This window comes from Lepus europaeus, chromosome 16 (assembly GCF_033115175.1).
Source record: "Lepus europaeus isolate LE1 chromosome 16, mLepTim1.pri, whole genome shotgun sequence".
Classification (NCBI taxonomy): Eukaryota; Metazoa; Chordata; class Mammalia; order Lagomorpha; family Leporidae; genus Lepus; species Lepus europaeus.
This window is the reverse complement of record NC_084842.1, coordinates 81724916-81748402: the sequence shown is the minus strand read 5'-3', so window position 1 is coordinate 81748402 and position 23487 is coordinate 81724916. Positions and strand designations below refer to the sequence as shown.

General features: G+C 47.0%; 1 long non-coding RNA gene across 2 annotated transcripts in view; it reads right to left on the bottom strand.

Annotated features, from left to right (window-relative positions):
* LOC133775390 (uncharacterized) overlaps positions 1-23487 on the bottom strand; it is a 245719-nt gene that overhangs the window by 100361 nt on the left and 121871 nt on the right. For both annotated transcript variants that reach the window (XR_009868240.1, XR_009868238.1), the window contains one exon: positions 17230-17342. This is a non-coding gene — a long non-coding RNA (uncharacterized LOC133775390). The remainder of the gene's footprint in view (positions 1-17229; positions 17343-23487) is intronic.

Sequence of the window (23487 nt, the reverse complement as noted above, 5' to 3'; positions counted from 1 at the left end):
CTACATAATCACTGTGAAGTGTGTGTAGCTGACAAGCAGTGTGGCTCTGGACAAGTCACGGCTGCTCTCCAGCCCTTTGTCCTCCTGGATGCAACAATCACAAGATGGAACTAGCTGCCCAGAGTCCTCTTCTGCAGCTACCTCAGGGCATGGGCGTGGGGCCATCTCTTCAAAGCTGGACTCCCTGGGCCATGGCAATCAGTAACTATTAAGTCCTTAGCTCCATTTTGCAAAAATGTATAGTAACTCTTTTTAAAAAATATTTATTTATTTATTTTAAGGACAAAATTGCAGAGAAAGAGGGAAAAGCAGAGAGTCACCTATTCGCTGGTTCTCTCCCCTAAATGGCCACAACAGCCAAGAACCTGGATACTTTCTGTGTCTCTCATGTGGGTGGCAGGGGCCCAAGCACTTGGGCCATCTTCCATGGCTTTCCCAGATGCCTTAGCAGGGAGCTAGAGCAGAAGTGGAACAGCCAGGGCTAGAAGCAACGCTCACATGGGATTGTGGAATCAGAGGCAGGGATTTATCCTTTTGTGCCACAATGCTGGCTCTCAAAGTCGACACTTTCATCCCCATTGTGAAGACTGGGAAACTGAACCACAGAGTGGTCAAGTCACTTGCCCGAGTGGCAGAACAAAGACTCAAAGCTAACTCTCTCCACTAAGGCACAGGCCTCCCCCGAGATTTCTGGGTGCAGGAGCTCAGGTGAAGACTGAGATGGGCCAGGCGAGACTGCAGGAGGCGAATCAAGCACTGAGAAGAAGGGGTCATTTGCTAAGGAAAAACGGACGTGACAATGGACACCGTGCACAGCATGCTGCTTGCCCACCGTTTACATTGTGTAATATTCTGACCTCCTTTTCTTAAACAATTCAGCAGATGATTGTGAGAAGATGTTGAATGAAATCAAGCATATGAAACACTTAGCATAGCCCCTGGGCCTCAGAGTCTCATAACCTCCATTTCATGTGAAGCCTGGTAATAATAACCATTGTCATTGGAATGAATGTTTAATACAGTCTGTGTGTATAAAGATATAAAGGATTTTTAATACAGTTCCCAGATTCCTTTTATATCATATTAAGATTATTGTTTTTTTGAAATTAAACTTTCAAAATCAATCCTGGAAACTATGAAGATAATTGATTCCACTCCATACCCCTCTGCTGGCCTCTCTTCCTGCAAGGTCCTTGGGCTGTGCAGAAGAACCCAAAGTGCAAAGGGTGGACTCAGGAATTAACCTCTACTATGAAACCGCAGAGTAATATAATTTCATAATTTCCAATGTCTGGCAAACTCCTCAGGCAGTGTTTGCAAAAGCAGTTTTGCAATGACCACATTCATTATCAGTTAAATCTTTTTGAGTCCTTTCCTCAGAAAATGCCCCCAAAGAATGTAATTCAGCAGATTTAGAGATTTGTTTTAATTCTAAATTTTCCCATAACCACATCATCTAAAACTGTAAAACTTATCAACTTAAGGTAGTGTGTGTGTGCGTGTTAATGCTGATACAACTCAAAAGTATGATCTAATTGGATCAAAATTTCACAGACTGATCACTACAGAATTGTTTTGTTTTGTTTTTTAAATATTTATTTATTTATTTGAAAGTCAGTTACACAGAGAGAGGAGAGGCAGAGAGAGAGAGAGAGGTCTTCCATCCGATGGTTCACTCCCTGGCTGCAACAGCTGGAGCTGCGCTGATCCGAAGCCAGGAGCTTCTTCTGGGTCTCCCATGTGGGTGCAGGGGCTCAAGGACTTGGGCCATCTTCCACTGCTTTCTGAGGTCACAGCAGAGAACTGGATCCGAAGTGGAGTAGCCAAGTCTCAAACCAGCACCCAGATGGGATGCCGGCGCTCCAGGCCAGGGCGTTAACCTGCTGAGCCACAGTGCCAGCCCCTACAGCATTGTTTCTCATCATAGATGACACATGGTTGTAAGTAACTTTCCCATCTAACTGTGAGAAGCTGGATCAATAACCCAGGACATCTCAGAGTACTCTGGTTTCTTTCTTTCTCCCTTCCTTCCTTCCTTCCTTCCTTCCTTCCTTCCTTCCTTCCTTCCTTCCTTCCTTCTTTCCTTCCTTCCTTCCTTCCTTCCTTCCTTCCTTCCTTCCCTACTTCCTTCCTATTTGACAGATAGAGCTAGACAGTGAGAGAGAGAGAGACAGAGAGAAAGGTCTTCCATCCGCTGGTTCACTCCCCAGATGGCCGCTATGGCCGGCGCTACGCCCATCTGAAGCCAGGAGCCAGGTGCTTCTTCCTGGTCTCCCATGCAGGTGCAGGGGCCCAAGCACCTGGGCCTCCACCGCCCTCCCAGGCCACAGCAAAAAGCTGGACTGGAAGAGGAGCAACCGGGGACTAGAACCTGGTGCCCATATGGGATGCCGGTGTCGCAGGCGGAGGATTAACCAAGTGAGCTAAAGTTACTTTCAACTACGGGTTCTAAGCAAGTTACCGATCCAACTATGAGGAGCTGGACAAATAACTTGGGGCACTTCACAGTTCAGGTACTATCAGTTAGGGGTTGTAGGCAACTTTTCCATCCAACTGTGAGGAGCTGAATCAGTAACTCATGGTATCTCACAGTAACCCTGTTACTATTAACTATGGGTTGCAAGCAAGTTACCTATCCACCTGGGAGGAGTTGAATCAATAACCCAGTGCATCTCAAGGTACTTTAGTTACTATTAACCAGGGGTTCTAAGCAACTTCCTATCCAGCTGTGAGGAGATGGGCTGATAATTATTGACATCTCATAGTACTCTAATTATTAGCTTGGGGCTGAAGGGAGACAGAAATAGAGAGTGACTTTAAATGGCCATGAGATTGCTTTTGGGAGAAATGTCCAGAATTCAGTACTAGTCAGGATAGTCAAACATCAAGAAGACGCTAAAAACCACTGAGCGTACGTTTTAAAATGTGAATTTTAGGGCATGCTAATTATTTAAATTAAAAAGATAATAGTACAAAAAGATTGGTAGAACTCTCCATGCCTTAACAGTAAAGAAGGTAGAAAATAAAAAACTACATATTAAATGGAGGGAGAAATTATTCTCCAAGCCAGTCAATATGACTCATATTGATGAAGAAATATCTGTGTCTAAATGGATCTACTCCAAATTAACTGCCTAGTTTTTCTGGATCATAGTTAGTTGGTTTTTGCTTTTGTATCTCTATGGGACAATTAAGGGAACTTCATGGAAAATGTGTATTGTAAAAAAAAAAAAACTATGCATAGATTTTGAAAACTTTAACAGCAAAAATATACCTATATTTTAGTTCTATTTTCTATGAATCTTTTGAATTCTCCTCCTGTGTATGTGTGTGCACACGTGCATATGGGTACACACATATGTATAAATTAAGTAAGAAAAGTAAGGAAAAAAATGGTTGCAGGTGAGGAGAGGACATATGATGGACAGCAGAGTTTCACTATAGACCTTCAGCTAAGGCAAAGGGACCCTGCTTCAACAATGTTTCCAGTGAGTGCCACAACACTGTGCTGTGTTCCTCGACAGCCAGCCATGGACGGCGGGCAACGTCACAGACACATTTCTTCAGCTTGACTGCCCTGCCCCATCTCTCTCATTTTGATTCAGAAAATACAGAACTGTTCTCCTCCTGGTATAAGTTACAAACACTTCTAACTTCATTTATCAACCTCTTTTTTGATAAACATAACCGAGTTTCCTCTATTCACAGAGACCTTCGTACATTTGCTATTGTCATTAATTGGTTGCGTTTTATGCGCATCATGTACCAAGTCATAGCCATCAAGAAGGAAAGGGGTATTTCCAGAGGACCTACTGCACGTCATGTATGTTTCCGGCAATATTGCTGGAGATACATGACCCCAACAATCTCAGGGTGAGTGTTGGGATCCAGTGTGAGAGACACAGAGGCTGGTGAGCCAGCCTGAGCTGCTGACACGGGATGTCAGTGTGTCTGACTCCTAACAGTCAACTTCTAACCCTCTCATAGCCCTCCTCCACAATTGCTCCCACAAAATCCTTAGAGCCGACTGCTTAGCCAACTGAACCAAAGATTTCTGGAAACGCTTCTGTGAAACAAAACTGATCAGCTGCCTAACAACTCACTTACTGAATTGCCAGTGCCCGGCTCTGACCTCTTTCTTTGTGAATGAAGCCTCAGGACACACACAGAAAACACAATGTTAGGAGGAAAGGGAGGGAGGGAGGGAGGAAGGAAGCCTTTCTCCCCTGCTGGTTCTCCACCCATCCAGGGCTTTCCCCTAACCCCAGCAGCCCTCCCCCTGGCCCTGCAGTTGGTCCCATTATCGTTTCCAGCCCAGCTAATTATAGTCACTGATTACCTAACAGCAAGCCCTACTGTCACCTGCTTTGGCCTCACAGATTATGCCATCTGGGCCACGTGGCCTGGATCTGAGAACCACAGAGGTCAGAGAGGCGCAAATGAGGCACTGAATGGGAAGAAATGTGTTTACAGCCCGACAGCTGACGGGGCCATTACAGGGGGCTTTGGCTGTGTGCTCCCAGCTGGAATCCCTCGCCACCCACTGCCATCAGCTAATGCGATGTGGCTGCAGGTCTCTCTGTTCCAAATGCGGCCAAGCTATGGGACTGCACTCTCTGCTGAAAAGGAAAAGGAGGAGGACTCAGGAGACACCTGGGGGCTCCCAGGGGTTTCGGGTCCTTGTGAGCCAGCTGCAGAACGTGCCTGCAGAGAAAAGTGCTCCACGGGCTGGCAGTCCGAGAAAGCACAGGATTCAGATACGTTTTCTGTTGCCTGTGCTTTTCGTACATTATTTTTAAAAATGTGTGAAGCACACTCTGTGAAATTAAACTCTAGATGGTGAATCCCATTTTTATCAAGAACGTTCATGTCCTTAACAGCAGTGCATCTGTCTTGAAGTCTAAGTCCCTGTGTATGACCTGAAAATCCTATTAAATTGCCCATTCCAAATCTGTCAAAGAAGGGAGGGGCAAGGGAGGTAGAAGGTGGATGCTGTATTTCCTGGAGGAGGTTGGTGCCACTGCGTCATGGACCATGTTTTGAGTCCCCAGGAATCAGTCAGTTATCGAATGGAATTAAATTACTGAATCAACAGTACATACATCAGTATTTCTCAAACTATGTACTGCAGGACAAGAAAGCTGCCACTGCCCCACTGGATTCTTTGTCAAGTAAGTTTGGGAGGCAGGCATGTGGGGGTCCCACTGAGAATCCACAGAGCGCACCATTAGCATCCTGGAGCTGAGAGGGCCTGCAGTGATCTGTTCCACTTTAGATGCCATCAGTCTGCATTCTATTAAACACTTGGTGCTCTGTGCCCTAAATTTTTGTTGCAACTCTTGCTGAAGACTTTATACTGTCCTGATTGCTTAACTTGCCCGTTAATTTTTTGATTAGAAAATGCCTTCTCAGCCACTTAGGGCATTCACATGGCGCGCACACACACACACACACATGCTTACATTGCTTACATTTCACACATGCATGTGGAAGAAAGCCTTTGAGACAGTGTGGCAATGCCCACGGGAGATGTTGTCACAAAATGCAGGCCTTTGGGCAGTAAGTTTCTTCTGACAGCCTCTGGGTAAAAATGAGTGAGTGCAGCTTCTTCTGCTTCTCCTACTCCCAGCATGAGGAAGAAACAGAAGTAGATGAGACAGAAGCCAGGCAGAAGCCCCCAGGAGGCGGGCTCTTGAGAACTGGGTGTGTACCAGCCATAGATCCGGAAGCCTTATGGCAAAGGTTGGTGGTCTATGGAGAATGGAGCTTCCAGAATGATTTACTTAAAACTTTACTTAAAAAAAAAGAAACAGCAAGTTTCCTAAGCTTCTCTCTAAAAGTGTTTTCACATGGCCTAGTGAAAGGCACTTCATCAAATATTAAGTAAAAAATAAAACAGATGACAGCATGGAAGGCACAGCGTAATCACAGCTTGCGTGTGTGTGTCTCTGCGTGTAGCCAATGTGTGTGTCCATGCCAATAACCACACACGTGGGATTTAAGGGAATGTCGTGTAACCATTGCCAGTGTTAGCCTTGGAGTCAGGCAACATGAGGTTCAAAAGGCAGCTCATCCAAGTTTCTTAACCTTTGCTCTTTGCGTTCTCTGAGATGAGACTGAGAAATTCCTACTCACAGGCTTATGTGGGAGTTAAACGAGATAATTTCTGGCAGCCACATAACACATTGCTTGGCTCAGAGGGAGCAGTCACTATATGAGAGCTAAGATTTTAATTAATACAGAAAAAGGCTAGAAGGAAACACACACACATTAACTGTAGGTCATCTGAGTGGTAAGCTGAAACGGTTTTTGTTTTATTCTTTGTATATTTCCTTGTTATACAAATTATCCAAAGAACAAAAATACCATTGTTAAAATAAATAGAACAAATTTTATGAAATAAAATGTTAATTGTATTTGTCTCTGGATGGTAAAATATGGATCATTTTTATTTTCTCTTTTATGCTTTTTCAATATTTCTCAAACTGTCCGCAATTAATTCATTTAAACAATTTTTGAATATGAAATCCATGCCCATCCATTTTGGACACTTTGGAGAAATACCAAGAATTCATGAAAAGAGTATAAAAGTCATTTACAGTCACATGATTTCTCTGTTTTTGTTTTTACTTTTTAAAAATTTTTTAATTAATTAATTTATTTAAAAGCCAGAATTAGAGAGAGAAAGAGAGAGAGGCAAGACACAGAAAGAAAGAGATCTTCCAACCTCTATTTCACCCTCCAGATGACTGGAAACGGCAGGGGCTGAGCCAGGCTAATACCAGACAAGGACCCAAGAATTTGGGCCATCTACTGCTGCTTTCCCAGGAGCATTAGCAAGGAGCTGGACTGGAACTGGAACAGCTGAAACACGAACCAGCACCCATACGGCATGCTGGCACTGCAGGCAGCAGTTTAACCCACTGCAGCACAGCACCATCCCCTGTTTTTGTCTTTTAAAAGTTTATAAAGTGCAGATTTACTTCTAAATGAATGGTGCCCTGGAATTGTGCAGTACACAACATGGGCAGTCATACTCAATCATCCTGAAATAGTCCCTACCTGCTCACTTCTCATCCAACTTCCAGGCTGAAGTCACTGATGGATGTGATATGAATTCTTCATTACATATCATATGCATATACATGCATGTTCATACATGCTCATTCGTTAGGGAAAATGTCCACATAAGAAATTTGAGGGCCGGCGCCATGGCTTAACAGGCTAATCCTCCGCCTTGCGGTGCCGGCACACCGGGTTCTGGTCCCAGTCAGGGCGCCGGATTCTATCCCGGTTGCCCCTCTTCCAGGCCAGCTCTCTGCTATGGCCCGGGAAGGCAGTGGAGGATGGCCCAGGTCCTTGGGCCCTGCACCTGCATGGGAGACCAGGAGAAGCACCTGGATCCTGGCTTCGGATCAGCGCAATCCGCCCGCCGCAGTGCCCATTGGAGGGTGAACCAACAGCAAAGGAAGACCTTTCTCTCTGTCTCTCTCTCTCACTTTCCACTCTGCCTGGCAAAAAAAAAAAAAAGAAAGAAATTTGAGAAGTCTCTTTAAGGTAGTGAGTATAGAGATAATCAGTCCCTAGAGATCAGCCCTGGGCAGGAGGGCACCATCTCCTTGTCTTCCATGTGAGGGTGCCCTGGCACCTGGTCCACTCCAAGCACCAGGTACTTACGCAGAGAGGAAGATGAAGAAGATGGAAGCTCTCTGTTCTTAAGCTCTCTGTTCACAGAAATGCACAATGACAAATATTTGTGGCAAATACAAGGGGCTTCAAAAGTTCATGGAAAAAATGGATTTCAAAGACAAGTTTCTTTGGGTGCAAGAGAAATCCACAACCCATGCATAGTTTTTCATGATATGCATTTTCCATGAACTTTTTGATGTCCTTTCACACGAGAATGGAAGTTGGAAGCGGTAGTCAGGAGGAAATTGGAACACTCTTGCTACAGGCGCTCAGGGGCACTTCCTAGAGAAGAACTCATTAGACATACCCAAAGGTGATCAACTCTGGGGGCCGGCGCTGTGGTGCAGCAGGTTAATGCCCTGGCCTGAAGCTCTGGCATCCCATATGGATGCCGATTCTAGTCCCAGCTGCTGCACTTCCAATCCAGCTCTCTGCTATGGCCTGGGAAAGCAGTAGAAGATGGCCCAAGTTCTTGGGCCCCTGCACCCACATGGGAGACCCAGAAGAAGCTCCTGGCTCCTGGCTTTGGATCGGTGCAGCTCCGGCAATGCGGCCATCTGGGGAGTGAACCATCGGATGGAAGACCTCTCTCTCTCTCTCTGCCTCTCCTCTCTCTGACTTTCAAATAAATAAATATTTTTTAAAAAGGTTATCAACTCTGATTCTTATAGACCTACCCAACCTAAAGTCCTCCACACCCCTCATCATGTCCATTTTCTTCTCTGGTGTCCACACTTTTATTCCTGGCCAAAACCTACTCATTCTTCAAAATGTAATCAGAAGTCACTCTTACAAGTCTTCCAACGCTATCCTTCCCTGGAAGCAGTGCTCATTCTTTCCGTATAAGTCTTTATCCTATCTCAAATTGCTCAGTTATGTGCCTCTCTGCCCAGAGGATGGAAGTTCTGTATTTTGTCTTATTCATCTTTGTGTGATGGGGCAGGGGACAACGGAACACCAGACTGATACACAGTTAGCACCCAATAATTGTTGCCTGAAAAAAAAATCAGTGCTAGGGTAGAACTGCACTGGACACGTAAGACAGATGGCCACTGCTGGCTCCAGGGGCTCTGTGTGCCGACTAGAAATGCCTCCTCAGAGCTGACCACTCAGGTGCTCACCTGTGCAAACAATGCCTGATGCTTATTGGAAGAAGTCTCCCTCCATCATGGGTATTCCATCAGGTGGAACAGAGGCTGGAGTCTCGTCCCATTCATTCGTCTGAAGGTCTTGTGCCGGACATGTGGTCCCCACTGTCCATGGTGTCTGTGACGCAGGTTGATAACAGGACGTATACCCTGCCTATAAGGAGCTTAAAGACTGCTCAGTTCAACCATCCAGTAAACACACGTGACGACAGAGTACCTAAAGAATGCAGAGTAGCACAAAGCCAAATATCACATAAGAAGGAAGCCAGTCTGACTGTATGAAGGAGATTCCTGGAGGCGGGGAAGCGAATAGAGGGAGGCTGGCAAATGGATTCCAAAACACAGACGGACATAATGAACAAGTTCAAGTGTTCTCCAGCACAGTAGGGTGACTGTGATTCATAATAACATATCATATATGGTATGAATAAATACAGGATAGGCACGTGAAGCCTCCAAATATAAAATAATGACAAGGGCAGGAAAACATTCATTACCTTGATTTGATCAGTACAGACTGCATACACTTCTTGGAATATCACCCTGTACTCCTAAACATATATAATTATTGTGTTAAAAATTTTTAAAGATGTCTAAGGAAATAGTAATGCTAACCTGATTTCATCATCACACAGTGATATATCAAATTATCACATTGTAGCCCATAAGTATGTACAATTAAAATAATTTTAGAAAATTTTAATGCAGAGTAAGTAAATAAAAGAATGAATGTTTCAAACAAACAAACAAACAAACCAAAAAACAATGAATTTGACCAGTCTGGTTTTGACTGGATTGAGGTAAGTGCTCCTCCGTGTTTGCTTTGTGCTCTAGGGGCCAGTCTGATTAAGTCCTCATGTAGAGGAGTATAATTCAGTTCCTTCCTGGCTGAGGGTTATGGAGGCCTCTGGCTTGTTTGGAGCAGGTGGAATTCCCTGCTGCACAGGACCCCAAGGGCACTGGAGCCCCAGCCAGCCCTGGACGGGCTCTTCCAGTGCCTTCATGTGACCTCTCGCACCTCCACTTCAGATAGGATGCTCACCAGCAAGCCCTTTCTCTCCCCTTGCTTTGAAATGCAGGCTTTAACACATGGACACACACAGTTTAACACAGGCAGAAGTAGCGACCAATGGCAGCCTCCTCCGGTGTCTTGTCCATCAGGTGGCGATGAACAAGATCTGACCCCAGCGCGGCCCTCAGCATTTTGCACATAGCAGGCACTCCGCGGGTCCTGGACAAGTATTTCTGAGCTAGATTTCCTATTTGATTGAGTGGATAAGATGAGCCAATCACCTGGCATGACACATGTGGCAATCACCCTGGCAGCTTCAGTGAGTTGCTCAAGGCTATCTCACCAGGGGTCAAGGGCCAGGCCTGGGACCTTGGGCTCGTGATCCTACCCAAGGTCTCTTTAAGGTCTACACACTGGCCAATGGCCACCTGGAGGGAGGGCGTTGTCCCCAAAATAGCTCTGTTGTCCTCAGAATCAATAACAGTAGAATTAGCAGTGTCCTTAAGCAGCAAATCATAGACCAAGGTGGCTTTGAATGCTGTGGGAGCAGCCCTTTGCTTTGCAATTGCATAGTCCCTGCTTTGGTGTTGTGTCAGGGCTGTTGCAAAACTATCCCTACTGGGTTTTGCAGATCCACTCCCTCCCACTGTTCAACTCACTCTTATATTTTCTTTTTCTTTTCCCCCAAACAATACCGGATTCAAACCACCTCCCTGCCAGAAGTTCATCAGTGTCTCTCAGACCATCTCTAAGAATTAGTCCCAGCTCCTCAGCCTGGCCCAGGAGAGCCCTGGGAACCAGCCTCACCCCCACATTCTTGTCCCTTTTCATGTAGGTGGAACCCCCTTCTCCAGAGAGCTTCTGCATTGACAAAAATGATCTGTGCCTGCTCGGGGCCCCTGTGCTGACACAACTGCCCCCTCCCCAGCCTACTCTGCTGACTCACCCCTGGCCAGAACAGCTTTTCCTTCCCTCAGATAGACAGAGACCTCTTATCTACTGGATCACTCACCAAATGCGTGCAACAGCTGGGGCCAGGCCAAGCCAAATCCAAGAGCCTGGAACTTAACCCAAGTCTCCCACACGGGTGGCAAGGATCCAACTAGCTCAGTCATCACCTGTTGCCTCTCAGGGAAAACACTGGGAGGAAGTTGGCATGAGGAGTGGAGCCAGGATCCGAGCTCTGGCGATCCAGTGTAGGATGTAGTTGTGAATGCCGGATGGGACTCTTGCTAGCATGGCACCCTTGAGCTTCACTTGGAGGAGTCATTTAGTGGCTCTTACACCATACACCAGTGTTTGTCTTCACTCCGGAAGATTCAGGTCTGCTCAGCTAGAGCCAAGGTCTTTTAAAATGATTGTTTATTTATTTGAAAGGCAGAGAGAAAGACTGATAGATTGGCATATGAACCGCTAGGCCAAATGCCTGCTCCCCCTCAAGTCCTTTCAGTGAAGAAACTGTACCTTCTTCTTCAATGTTATGTGATAGTTGGTAATCCTTTAACTGCCATTTACTCTCTGGCCTGGAGCAAGCATCCTTTCCTGTCTAAGCCTCAGTTTTCTCATCTATAAAATGGGTATGACAATAACTACGACATAGGGAATTGTGTGAGATTCATGAATGATGGCGAGAGAGTAGTTCTAAAGTACCTGGCAGGGCAAATGCCGAATCATACCAGTTACCATGCGCAGGTGGGCAGGTAGGTTGCATTCAGGAAATCATAGTGGTTTCCTGGTGGCTGGAACTTGGAGCTTTTTGTGAGGACAAAATGGACAAAGATGAGGTTGGAACTCAGCCTGGTCCAGGTGATGCAAGGCTCACTACTCTGTGCCACAGAGCTTGGACTGATCATAAGACAACAGCAGTGATCAAAAGGCACTAAGCAGGAGGAGCACTGAGCTGGCTCACGTCTCAGAGGCCCCCTGGCTGCTATGGAAGCTCGCCTTGGAGCTGGGGCAAAGGAAAGTCGGAGCAAGGCGCTAGGAGGCAGCTGCTGTCAGCCTGGTGAGGGCTGGCACGTGTCGGGCATGGTGATTCACTCCACACTGCGTCTAGAAATAGGAGTGGGCCAAGGTGATTGAGACCCAGTTCCTGTCCTCAGGGAGATTTTGGTCCATTGAGGGAAGACAGAAAAGAAAATGAAGAAAGTGGGCTGGAGTTGTGGGGTAGCGGGTATAGCAGCCGCCTGTAGTGCACCCATCCCATATGGGTTCTGGTTCAAGACCCGACTGCTCCACTTTTGATCCAGCTCTCTGCTATAGCCTGGGAAAGCAGTAGAAGATGGCCCAAGTTCTTGGGCCCCTGCACCCATGTGGGAGACCTAGAAGAAGCGCCTGGCTCCTGGCTTCGGATCGGCACAGCCAGTGGGGAGTGAACCAGCAGACAGAAGATTCTCTCCCTCTCCCTCCTCTCTCTCTCTCTCGCTCTCTCTCTGCCTCTCCTATTCTGTGTAACTCTGACTTTCAAATAAATAAATAAATCTTTAAAAAAAAGTCCATGAAAAAATTTTAGTAGTAGAAATTTTAGTAGGAAAAAAAAATTTAGTAGGAAATTTAGTATGAAATGAGCTGAAATTTAATACTTTTCCATTACATTTCAGAATCTGCCAGCAAGAAGCTAGAGTGGAAGCAAGAGAAGGAACTGGATGTGTTTGCCTTCCATATATGCACCAGATGGTCTTTCATAATTAGCTGTGTCACCAGAAATTATTGGGTTCCCACAATTAGAGATGAACTTCAGGTTTACATTTGGACAAATTGTCTCCAGCTGAGCTGTCTCCTAAGTGAGTGAGTGTAGGAGCAGTGATAAAATGAAACCTAGCCGGAAAGCCTCAGACAGGATGGTGGTGATACGCTGTGTAGGTGAGAAGTGCACAACGGGCTCCAGCCCTCAGAGGCTGTGCAGTGGTGGCCACAGTGCTAATGAAAGCCCACTCTTTTATGGAACTTCACAAAGTGCTTTCCCATGCACCGTCTTGTTTGATCTCATCCCCACCCTAAGAATGGACAAGGCAGGTGTGCTCATTGTCCTCATTTTACAGCTGTGGAAACTGAAGCTGTGACTCAAATGACTCACCAAGGTCACACACCAAGGGCAGGAAGGGGCCACAATTCAGGCCAGCACTTCCGACCCTCAAGCCTGTGGTCCGGCCACTGCACCACCCCCTGGCCTCTTAACAGCCTTTGACTGGTGACAGCTCACAATGAGGGCTCTGGCTGTACAGGCAGTCTCCATGTGGCTAGAACACTAAAGAGTATAGATGATGACACAGCAGTGATCTGACCTACTGTCTCTAGAAAGTGCTGTGGGGAGGCTACTGCTGAGACCGAGCAGGGCCGCTGAGTGCAGCTGGGGCTGTAAGCAGTCAGCACCTCACTTGCTCCACTGGGCAGGAGGAGCCCAAGAAAGGAAGCCCTGGTAGTGGACGCCGAGCAGCTGCCGGAGGCCTTGATGGAGAAACGTGCTCCTTGAAATATGCACAAGATAAGACAAAGGACATGTGTGTGGTTAGCGTAAACAGAGGCAAAACAAGAAGTAGGGGCCCAGCTCAAAGCAGATGACGTGAGAGCAGCGCGAGGCACCCAAACCTGTCCTATTGCCACACTGACAAAGACGTCCAAGGGTCCAAGGAGGCTAACTGGACAAAGACGTCCAAGGGTCCATTACTGGAAAAGGAATCCGACCACACTAACAGCGGATCTTTTGGAGATTTCCTCAACCAGCCTCGGGATAAAATGTGAATTTCTTGGGAGGATTCAAAGTACCTCTTGTGATTTTGCCCTCACTTGCCCCCTCAGCCTCACCTCTCATCATATTCAAACCCCACATATTCAGCAGTCCCACCTTATTGGTGAGGGATACATTCCAAAATCCCCAGTGGTCACCTGAAACCATAGATAGTACTCACATCTAGATGCACAAGTTTTTTTCCTGTACACACACACACACACACACACACATATATATATATATATATACTTTTGGTAAAGTTTAATTTATAAATTAGGCTTAGTAAGAGATGCACAACAATAACAAAATAGAATAATTATAATAATGATAAATTTTTAAAATATTTATCTATTTATTTGAAAGGCAGAATTGCAGAGAGAAAGGAAGAGATACACAGAAAGAGACCTTCCATCTGCTGGTTCACTCTCCAAACGGCTGCAATGGCCAGGGCTGAGCCAAGCTGGAACCAGGACCCCAGAGCTTCTTCCGGGTCTCCCACGTGGGTGCAGGGGCCCAAGCACTTGGGGCATCCTCTGCTGCTTTCCCAGGCACATTAGCAGAGAGATGGATCAGAAGTGGAGCAGTCGGGTCTCAAAATGTCAACCATATGGTATGCTGGCATCACAGACAGTGGCTTTATCCATTACGCCACTATGCCAGCCCCAAAGATATATTTTAAGAAATGTGAAATTGCTGTGCAAAATGGCACATGTTTAAAACCTGTGAATTGTTTTTGGAATTTTCTATTAAATATTTTCAGCCCAGAGTTGCTGGGTGATTGAAATCACAGATGAGGAGAAACTACTGTATACCCACAGGCAGCCATCCTATCACTCCAGCCACCAGAAACATGACTGCTTCACTTCCTTTGCCACCAACCACTGTCTTTTTTTCTAGGACTGGTCCCGGGCTATTCTTTGTCCTTGCTTCATTTCCTCCCCCAGTTGTTTACCTCCCACTCACCCGTCCAGTATCAGCCTACAGGTCACTTCCTGCAGGAGGTGCCTCCCTCCATCACCTCCGCCCTTACTGGCCTAGGTCAGCCTGCTCTGCTCTCCCGTCTGGGTCTGCACTTACTCAAACCTCACGATAATTGCTTGGTTCTTATTCCATCCTTGCCACCTGGCAATTACTTGGTAGAAGCAGGGACTGCTTGCTACTCACTATGGTAACCTCAAGCCTAGCGCTACAGAATGTGTTGAGCGATGGAATAGATTAATTCTGTAATTAATTTAGCTGGTGGCAAAATCTAGTAAGCAGAAACTATTTCTCCTTTATAGGTGGTAAGTTCGGTTGGGCTCAGCTCCATGAAGATCTGGCTGGACAACCCCTCTGTGCCATGTGACATGAAAGCCTGAATAGACGATTAGAGCCAGGATTCTGCTGCAGAAATGAGCAAGAGTCCTATTTGCGGAATTCTGTCTTAAGGAGGCTTATTTCCGTCTGGGTGTGATCCAAGCTACCGAGGGCTTTAAATAATTGGGAAAGGCATTATCTTTGGAAACTAAAATCCAACCCTTGCACCTCAGTTCTTGCCAAATATCTCCCACAACCCACATTAAGTGGATTACTCTGTCCTTAATCACATGCTAAATGCCTGCGTCTGTAGCTGGCATCCGCTGACTGCAAGGCAGCTGCACCCACCACGAAACCTCCTGCTAGTACAGCAGGAGCCACAGCGGAGACAACTCCAAGCAGTGGGTGAGAAAGAGGACAATACCGGTGAAGATCTTCATTTATTCATTTACTCATTCAACATTAGTTAAAGGCCAGTTGTATTTTATGTACTGAAAAGGGAGAAATAAGACACAGTTCTTCCTCCTTGCCTGTCCTTCCTCCAAACTCTCTAGGAAACAGCTGTACTTAGAGAACAAAAAATCCCTTGTAATTGTTTCGCCTCTTCTTCTCCAACTTTAGTGTGTATTGTAAATTGCCAGGGAATCACCTTAAAAGGAGGCTCCCACTTCATAAGTCTAGGGCATGGCCTGAGAGTCGGCCTATCTGATGGGCTCCCAGGTGACAATAACACTGCTAGTCTGCAGACCTCACTTGGAGAGGAAAGCGTCACAGCACAATGGAGTAGAAAATGGTTACCTCCTCATTACCTCATTTGATTCTCACATATAAAAACATGGGTCCAGGAGAAATCCTGGATAGGATTTGAATAGGGATAGGTCATGAATTCACTCATTTATACTCAAGACCCCAGATTCCCAACCTCATACTCTGAGTTGCCCCAGTCTTTAGCTGTTGATCACAGCTGCAACCCTCTGGACACACATCTGACAGCCACTGCTGGCCTCCCAAACCCACGTTGGCCCCATCTGGAAGGGCTGATCAGCTCTGAGTCTCAGCCAGGTCTCTGAGCAGCTGTCCTCTCCTCCACATGTGCACTGTGTACCTGAATGACTTACCCACAGACAAGTCATTGTCTCAAGGGGAATGGGAACGAACTGCACTTGGTGAGCACCTACCACGTACAGAACACTGCACAGGGAACTTTCCCTGTGTTATCTCGGTCCAGAGGCATAGCATGGGTTACAATATTCACTCCTGTAGGCTTTCATTCATTCAAATTTAATGAACCTGTCTTCGAGGCCACTAAAAGAGATACATACAGATACATCTCTTCCCTGTCCAGGATGCTCAGAGTGAGTGAGTGACATACCAAGTCATCCAGCTGGGAAGCACTGCAGCAGGAACTGGAAACCACCACATCCCCAGCTCACACCCATAGTTTTCTCCAATCCCAGTGAACCCTTCACACCAGCAATCATTATTATCTGTAAAACCTATTACTCTGTTAGGGCCGGCGTTATGGCAGAATGGGTTAATGCCCTGGCCTGAAGCACTGGCATCCCATGTGGGCGCCAGTTCTAGTCCCGGATGCTCCACTTCCGATCCAGCTCTCTGCTATGGCCTGGGAAAGCAGTAGAAGATGGCCCAAGCCCTTGGGCCCCTGCACCCACGTGGGAGACCCGGAGAAGCTCCTGGCTCCTGGCTTCAGATGGGCACAGCTCCAGCCGTTGCAGCTAGTTGGAGAGCAAACCATCAGATGGAGGATCTCTCTCTCTGCCTCTCCTCTCTCTGTGTAACTCTGACTTTCAAGTAAATAAATAAATAAATAAATAAACCTATTACTATGAGTAATGCAGACAATGTGGTTCAGTAGGTCTGTGAGAAGCCCAGTCACTGTCATTTTGACCATCATGCTACCAGATTCTGATTCAAGCAAACTTCAGATCATAGTTTGGAGACAATGGCCTCAGACCAACTGTACAAGTCAGACAGGAGCACTGCCCACCTGGAAACCTGCGTGGTGCAGAGAGAGCAGGCATCCTCCCACTTCGCAGATACTGAGGTGGTTAGAAAGAAGAGTGCAATTATTGCATCCAGCCAAATTTTAAAGCAATCTAACGAGCATTACATTTGAGGCCAGGAATGCAGCCCTGCTAGAACGCGGCAGGGTTGGCGAGGCGTGTGTGGGTGGGGCAGCTCCACAGCCCCACCCCGCGCTCACATCACATCATGTTATTAAGGCCCTGCTCCTCTCTGCTGGTGCCCTGCTGGGTGATTATTGCTTTATGGTTCTCAGCCCCACAGCCTGGAGGGCTGGGCCTTGGCTAGGCAGATGCCCTCAGCAAACTCACCCTGGGTGCCTGGGTCCTTCAGGTAATCAGCTGCAGCCACCAAGTTGGATGCAGAACAGGAACACATGAGGCCAGGATGACAGATGAGTTGGGCCCAGATGAGCTCGGGACAACTGAAATGATAAAAGGAGCACTGGGATCAGAGACATCAGCCCAGGTTCCACACGTAACTGTTGGTGGCGGGAGCCTCAGCACATCATGCCCCTTTCCCAAATTGCGGTGTCCCCTTGAGTGAGGCCTGTCAGCTCTCACCTCCCAAGAGTACTTCATTTTCCTACAGGGAAAACGCACTTGCATGGCCTGAAATTGGAAGCCTGATTCTTTCCCAGCTCTTTTCTCATTGCGTCACTTCACTCCTGCCCACAGAAGGCATCCGGGTCTCTCCCACCGTGATCTCAAGAGTCACAGAGTCAGGACTGCACTCTGGAAGGGAAAGGATATGGGTGTATTCCAACAACAGCTCTTCTTTCTAGGACCTGTCATGCACTTGTGTCGGCACCACCACCTTCCAGGCTGTGGGTCTTTCTGCCTCAATGATTACATCTAAGAGAGGGAGAATCCCACTAGCCCAGGTAGGAGTCAGTGCCTACCCCTGGATCAATCCAGCACAGCCAGGAGGACAGGGTCGCTAAATGGGAGCATGGCTAGTTAGACTCCACTGCATGGGCAAGGCAGCCCCGAGGAGGAGGCTGCCAAACTGAGACTGAACACAGTGAAAATTCCTGGAGGACCTGCGCCTTTCCTGTCCTTCCAACCCAGGTTACCACTGATGCTTAATCTCTCCTGGGTCATGCGGGCAATATTGGGAGTTCTGCACCCCCAGGATGCAAAGCTCATAGCTGTGTCCAGGGCTCAGAACTGCACCGAGTACTCCAAAGTTTATCATCCATAATGCACATCCCAGCAGCTCTTTCCTCAGAGTGTGGTGTTCACTCTGTCCCCAGCAGTCAGCTCTCACTCACAGCTTATGGATCTTGGACTCGGTTAGGAGAGCAGCCATGGCCATCCCAGTACAATAGCCAGCCCACTGTCATCTTCCAGGAACTGCATGTGCAAATCTTTCTGAAATGTTTATTATACTGGAGAGAGAGAGAGAGGGAGAAAGTTTTGGCTTCTATGAAGCCCATCCAGGAAAGAAATGGGAAAATGGATAAGGGCAGAATTAAACAGCACCCAAGTGCTCCCAGCAGCCAAACACAGAAGGAAGTGGTCAGACTTCAAGGATGGAGAGAGGTCAGGAAAGCATTCTCACCTACTTCACTGTGTCTTAGATAAAACAGTAGAGGTTAGCCAGAGGAAAAAAATGAAAGAATTCCAGGCAGGAGGAACAGAAGTTGTAAAGGCTCAGTGGCATTCTGTAACCCAGCAGGATAGTGGAGCTCATCTATGTGAGGGAGGCCTGGATTCCAGTGAGGAAGACACTGGAGGGTTGGACAGGGACTGAGAGCCACCGGGTTCTAGTCCTGGTCGGGGTGCCAGATTCTGTCCCGGTTGCTCCTCTTCCTGTCCAGCTCTCAGCTATGGCCTGGGAGTGCAGTGGAGGATGGCCCAAGTGCTTGGGCCCTGCACCCGCATGAGAGACCAGGAGAAGCACCTGGCTCCTGGCTTCGGATCAGCGCGGTGTGCCGGCCGTAGCGGCCATTGCAGGGTGAACCAACGGAAAAGGAAGACCTTTCTCTCTGTCTTTCTCTCACACTGTCTACTCTGCCTGTCAAAAAAAATTAAATTAAAAAAAGAAAAAAAAAGAAATTGCATGCAAGCGGTTGGGAGTGGGAGACAAGAAAGCCAGTGGGGAGGTGATTACAGTCCTTCCAAGGAGAGAAGCTAAAGATATGTTACAAGGTGCAATTTAAGCTAAGACCTAGAAGACAAGAAAGAGCCAGCCATAGGAAAAAGCAGAGATAAGAACGGTCTAGGCAGAGAAACAAACAAACAAAATGCCAAGTTCCCCGGGAGGGAGGACAGGTGGAGGAGCAGAAAGTGTTAGGGGTGGCTGCAGAATGCAAGGACAGGAAGGCCTGTGGGTGGACAGGTCAGGGTGTGTCCTGGCAGCCAGGAAGGAATTTGGATTTTCTTCATGGTGAAGGCTTTCAAGCATTTTAAGTCACCAACACACATGATCTTAGTCACATTTACTCTTTAAAGTCCTCTTCCTTATTGTGTGGGCAGTGGATTGAAGAGCAACAGAATGCAGTTGGGGAAGCAGGTAAGAAAGAGTTCATTGATGTGTTTCAGGGTGATGATGGCCTGGCACCAGCATGGTGGCCAACGGGTGCAGCAATTTGAGCAGGCTGGGTTGTAGTTTTGGAGGTAGCCGAAGACTTAGGTAAGGGATGTTAAGAGAAGGAGAGAAAGCCTGTTCCATAAGCAAGTGCAACTGGATATACAGCAATGCCGTTCATCGGGCTGGGAAGACTGCAAAGGAAGTCTTTTTGTGGAGGTGGAAAATGCAATCCAGAAATCGAAAGCTCTCTGTCAAATGTGTTACGCTTGAGATGCATTTCAGATCTCTAAGTGGGGAGATGTCAGGTAGCAGATGAGCACATGGGTAAGCAAACACCTGAAGTTGAGAGTCATTAACCTATAGCATTTGAAGACTTGGGACAGTGAGACAGAAAAGAAAAGGAGATGCAGGACCAACTTTTGAGACCCTCGATAAATTAAAGCAGAGAAGATGAGGAGAAAATTAGCGGGAATGACCTGTGAAATGCAAGTAAAGAGAGACTGCATTTCAGGGAAGCCTATGGCAGCAACTTGGTGTCGGAGTTGTGGGGGAGGAACATACTTTAAGAAGGAAAAAGTGGACAATTGAATCAAATATTGCATACAGGGTAGGTTAAATGAATAGTGAGAGAGAACCAGCAGTTTTATGTCCTTAGCCCCTAGGATCATAACTGACACTTAGCAGATGGCCAACAAATGTAAACTGAATCAAGTAACTGAGAAGTCTAGCCCAGGAATGGCAAATATAGAACATTTTTGGTTTCTAGATTATCCAGTCCCATCCTCATGATTGCTTCGTTTTTATTTATTTATTTTATTTGAGAGAGAGGGAGAGGTGGAGAGAGATCTCCCATCTGCTAGTTCCACTTCGAGTTGGGCCGTCCTGAAGCCAGGAGCCAGGAGCTTCCTCCAGGTCTCCCACATGAGTGGCAGGGGCTCAAGAACTTGGGCTATCTTTTGCTGATTTCCTAGGCACATTAGTTAGCTAAAAAATGAAGCAGCCAGGACTTGAACTGGCACCTATAGGGGATGCCGGTGCTGCAGGTGGCAGCTTTACCCACTATGTCACAGCGCAAGCCCCCTGATTGCTGCATTTTATGTTTGTTTTAGAAGTTTATTTGAAAGGAAGAGAGACAGAGACAGACTGAGAGCTCTCAGCCACTGTTTGACTCTCCAAATGCCTGCAAGGGCTGAGGCAGGGCTGGGCCAAAGCAGGGAACCAGGAACTTAATCTGATTTCTCATGAAGGCAGCAGGGACCCAACTGCTTGTTGCCTCCCAGGGTGCACATTAGCAGGATTTTGGAATCAGAACGGAGCTAGGACCCAAACCCCAGCGCTCTCGCAGCAGATGTGAGTGCCCAACCAGAAGCCTTGCTGCTAAATCCAACACTTGCCTCTGTCTGCTTTTTAATCCTGACTGTCTCAGAACCCCTCAGCTCTGCGCTCCTGGCAGGCACTGTTGAGTAATTGCAATTGTCATGTGGATTTCAACCTATCTGGCACTCCTGGTATAGACTAAGCAATCAGGGCAGACCTTGTGTCAGAAATGTTCAAAAGCAGAGGCTCACTGGAGCAACTACCAAAGGAAGCACAAACCATCTGCCGAGGGTCCTGCAGAGAGAATTTCTGCTTAGTGTGCTCTGAGCCCAGTGACTGCTAGGGTCCCTCAGAGAGTCCATGGTTCAGATGGTGGTTCCACAAAGCACAAAGAGAAAAATCCAACCCAATCTATGGATAAAGCAGGCGAACTAAATCTTTCCTAAAGCTTCCTCCTAGGCATTTCTTTCCCCTCTTATCTTTATTGGCTTCCTGAAATGCCTTAGTTGCAAAGGCATGATTCTGTTCTGAGTCTCCGTCTATGAACACAATTACCATTTCTGCTTCTTCCTCAAGGTAGAAATGAATCACAAGATGCAAAACATTAACTTATCCACCCAGCCACAGGCAGACTGTCTTCATCTCTAAATGATGCGCTCCCCCACATAAAATCAAAGCCGACGTTTTTATTCTTCGGTCCACAGTATTTAGCATTACAGAGAGACATCTGCTGCAGACAAATCTGGGGGCTCTGGAGTCATAATGCTTCGAAATGTATTCCACTTTACCACCTGGAGGGTCATGAGTCCATTTGTGGACTTTTCCACCTAATGCTGCTTTGCAAGCTAATGAACACTTGCACATTGTAACAGTCCTGTTAGGACCTCTGCATCCATACTGTAGAGGGAAGGTTAGAAAATCAACCATTGGGGGCCGGCGCCGTGGCTCAACAGGCTAATCCTCCGCCTTGCGGCGCCGGCACACCGGGTTCTAGTCCCGGTCGGGGCACCGATCCTGTCCCGGTTGCCCCTCTTCCAGGCCAGCTCTCTGCTGTGGCCAGGGAGTGCAGTGGAGGATAGCCCAAGTGTTTGGGCTCTGCACCCCATGGGAGACCAGGATAAGCACCTGGCTCCTGCCATCGGAACAGCGCGGTGCGCCGGCCGCAGCGCGCTACCGCGGCGGCCATTGGAGGGTGAACCAACGGCAAAAGGAAGACCTTTCTCTCTGTCTCTCTCTCTCTCACTGTCCACTCTGCCTGTCAAAAATAAAAAAAAATAAAAAAAAATAAAAAATAAAAAATAAAAAAATCAACCATTGGGAGTGTCTCGAAAGCCTGGATCTCCCCTCACCTTCGTTCATGGCCTCAACAAATTTGCACTGTGTGCCAGATTCTATGCTATTTTCTAGAATAGAATTTGGAGGGGCAGAGAGAAATAAGATTTGGCTTCTTTGCCCACCTCAGCCTCGCCAATGGATTTCAGAAGTTCCATGTATTCCTCTAAAGTGATATGCAAAATTCTGTGTGTCTGTGTGTCTGTGTGTCTTCAGAGGGAGGTTTATAACTTTCGCTTCTGAATCCAAAATGTTAGACATCGATGGTGACTGCAATCAGTTTCACTCTCTCCCTTTCCTTTATGCCTGGTCACATGAAAACCAGTCTCCATGGATTGGTTGCCTATCTTTTTCCTTTATTTTTCTGGCCACTTCCACATGGTGGTCCAAGATGCCTTCATATCATTAATTCACTGTCAGAACCTACTAACTGTCTCCCCGTGGCACTCTTGCCCTCCTCCAACCTACACGCCGCACAGATCTCTAATATGATCATTTCAAACACTTGCTGAAAACCTCTTAACGATTTCCCACTGCTCTGAGCATAAATGACAAGCCACAAACCCTCACGCAAGCATTCAAAATCATAACAGTGCTTCCACCATTCTCTGCTTTGTGAGTTCAGTCTCATCCAATTTGTTTCCCATCTTCAAATCCCTCTTTTTCTCTCTTGCCACTGGGTCCATGCATATTCTATAACCTCTGCCTTGGAGTCTTCTCTCTCCCATCACCAAATTCCTTGTTATTGCATAGCTGCTGCATAGACCAGCATTTTTTTTTTTTGACAGGCAGAGTTAGAGACAATGAGAGAGACAGAGAGAAACGTCTTCCTTCCGTTGGTTCACCCTCCAAATGGCCGCTAGAGCCGGCGCGCTGCACCAATCCAAAGCCAGGAGCCGAGTGCTTCCTCCCATGTGGGTGCAGGGGCCAAGCACTTGGGCCATCCTCCACTGACATCCCAGGCCATAGCAGAGAGCTGGACTGGAAGAGGAGCAACTGGGACAGAATCCAGCGCCCCAACCGAGACTAGAACCCGGAGTGCCGGCACCGCAGCTGGAGGATTTCTCTAGTGAGCCATGGTGCCGGCCTACCAAATTACCTTGTAACCATAACTTTTACTACCTTCTTCCCCTGAATTCTCTGACAGTCAGATATCCTATTGTTAAATCTCATAGCTCTGTGAACTTCTTCATCCTCTTTGTTGAGGTTAAAATTATGCAGATGTTGTGTGATCCATCGATTGATACCTACCCTTCAGCAAGGATGACTATTCACTGGATGCTCAGGGCTTAGTGGAATACTGATCACATAGATGGCCAGGGCTTGATTAATACTCACTGAATGAATAAATAAATGATAAGCAAATATACAGATAGGCAATGTGG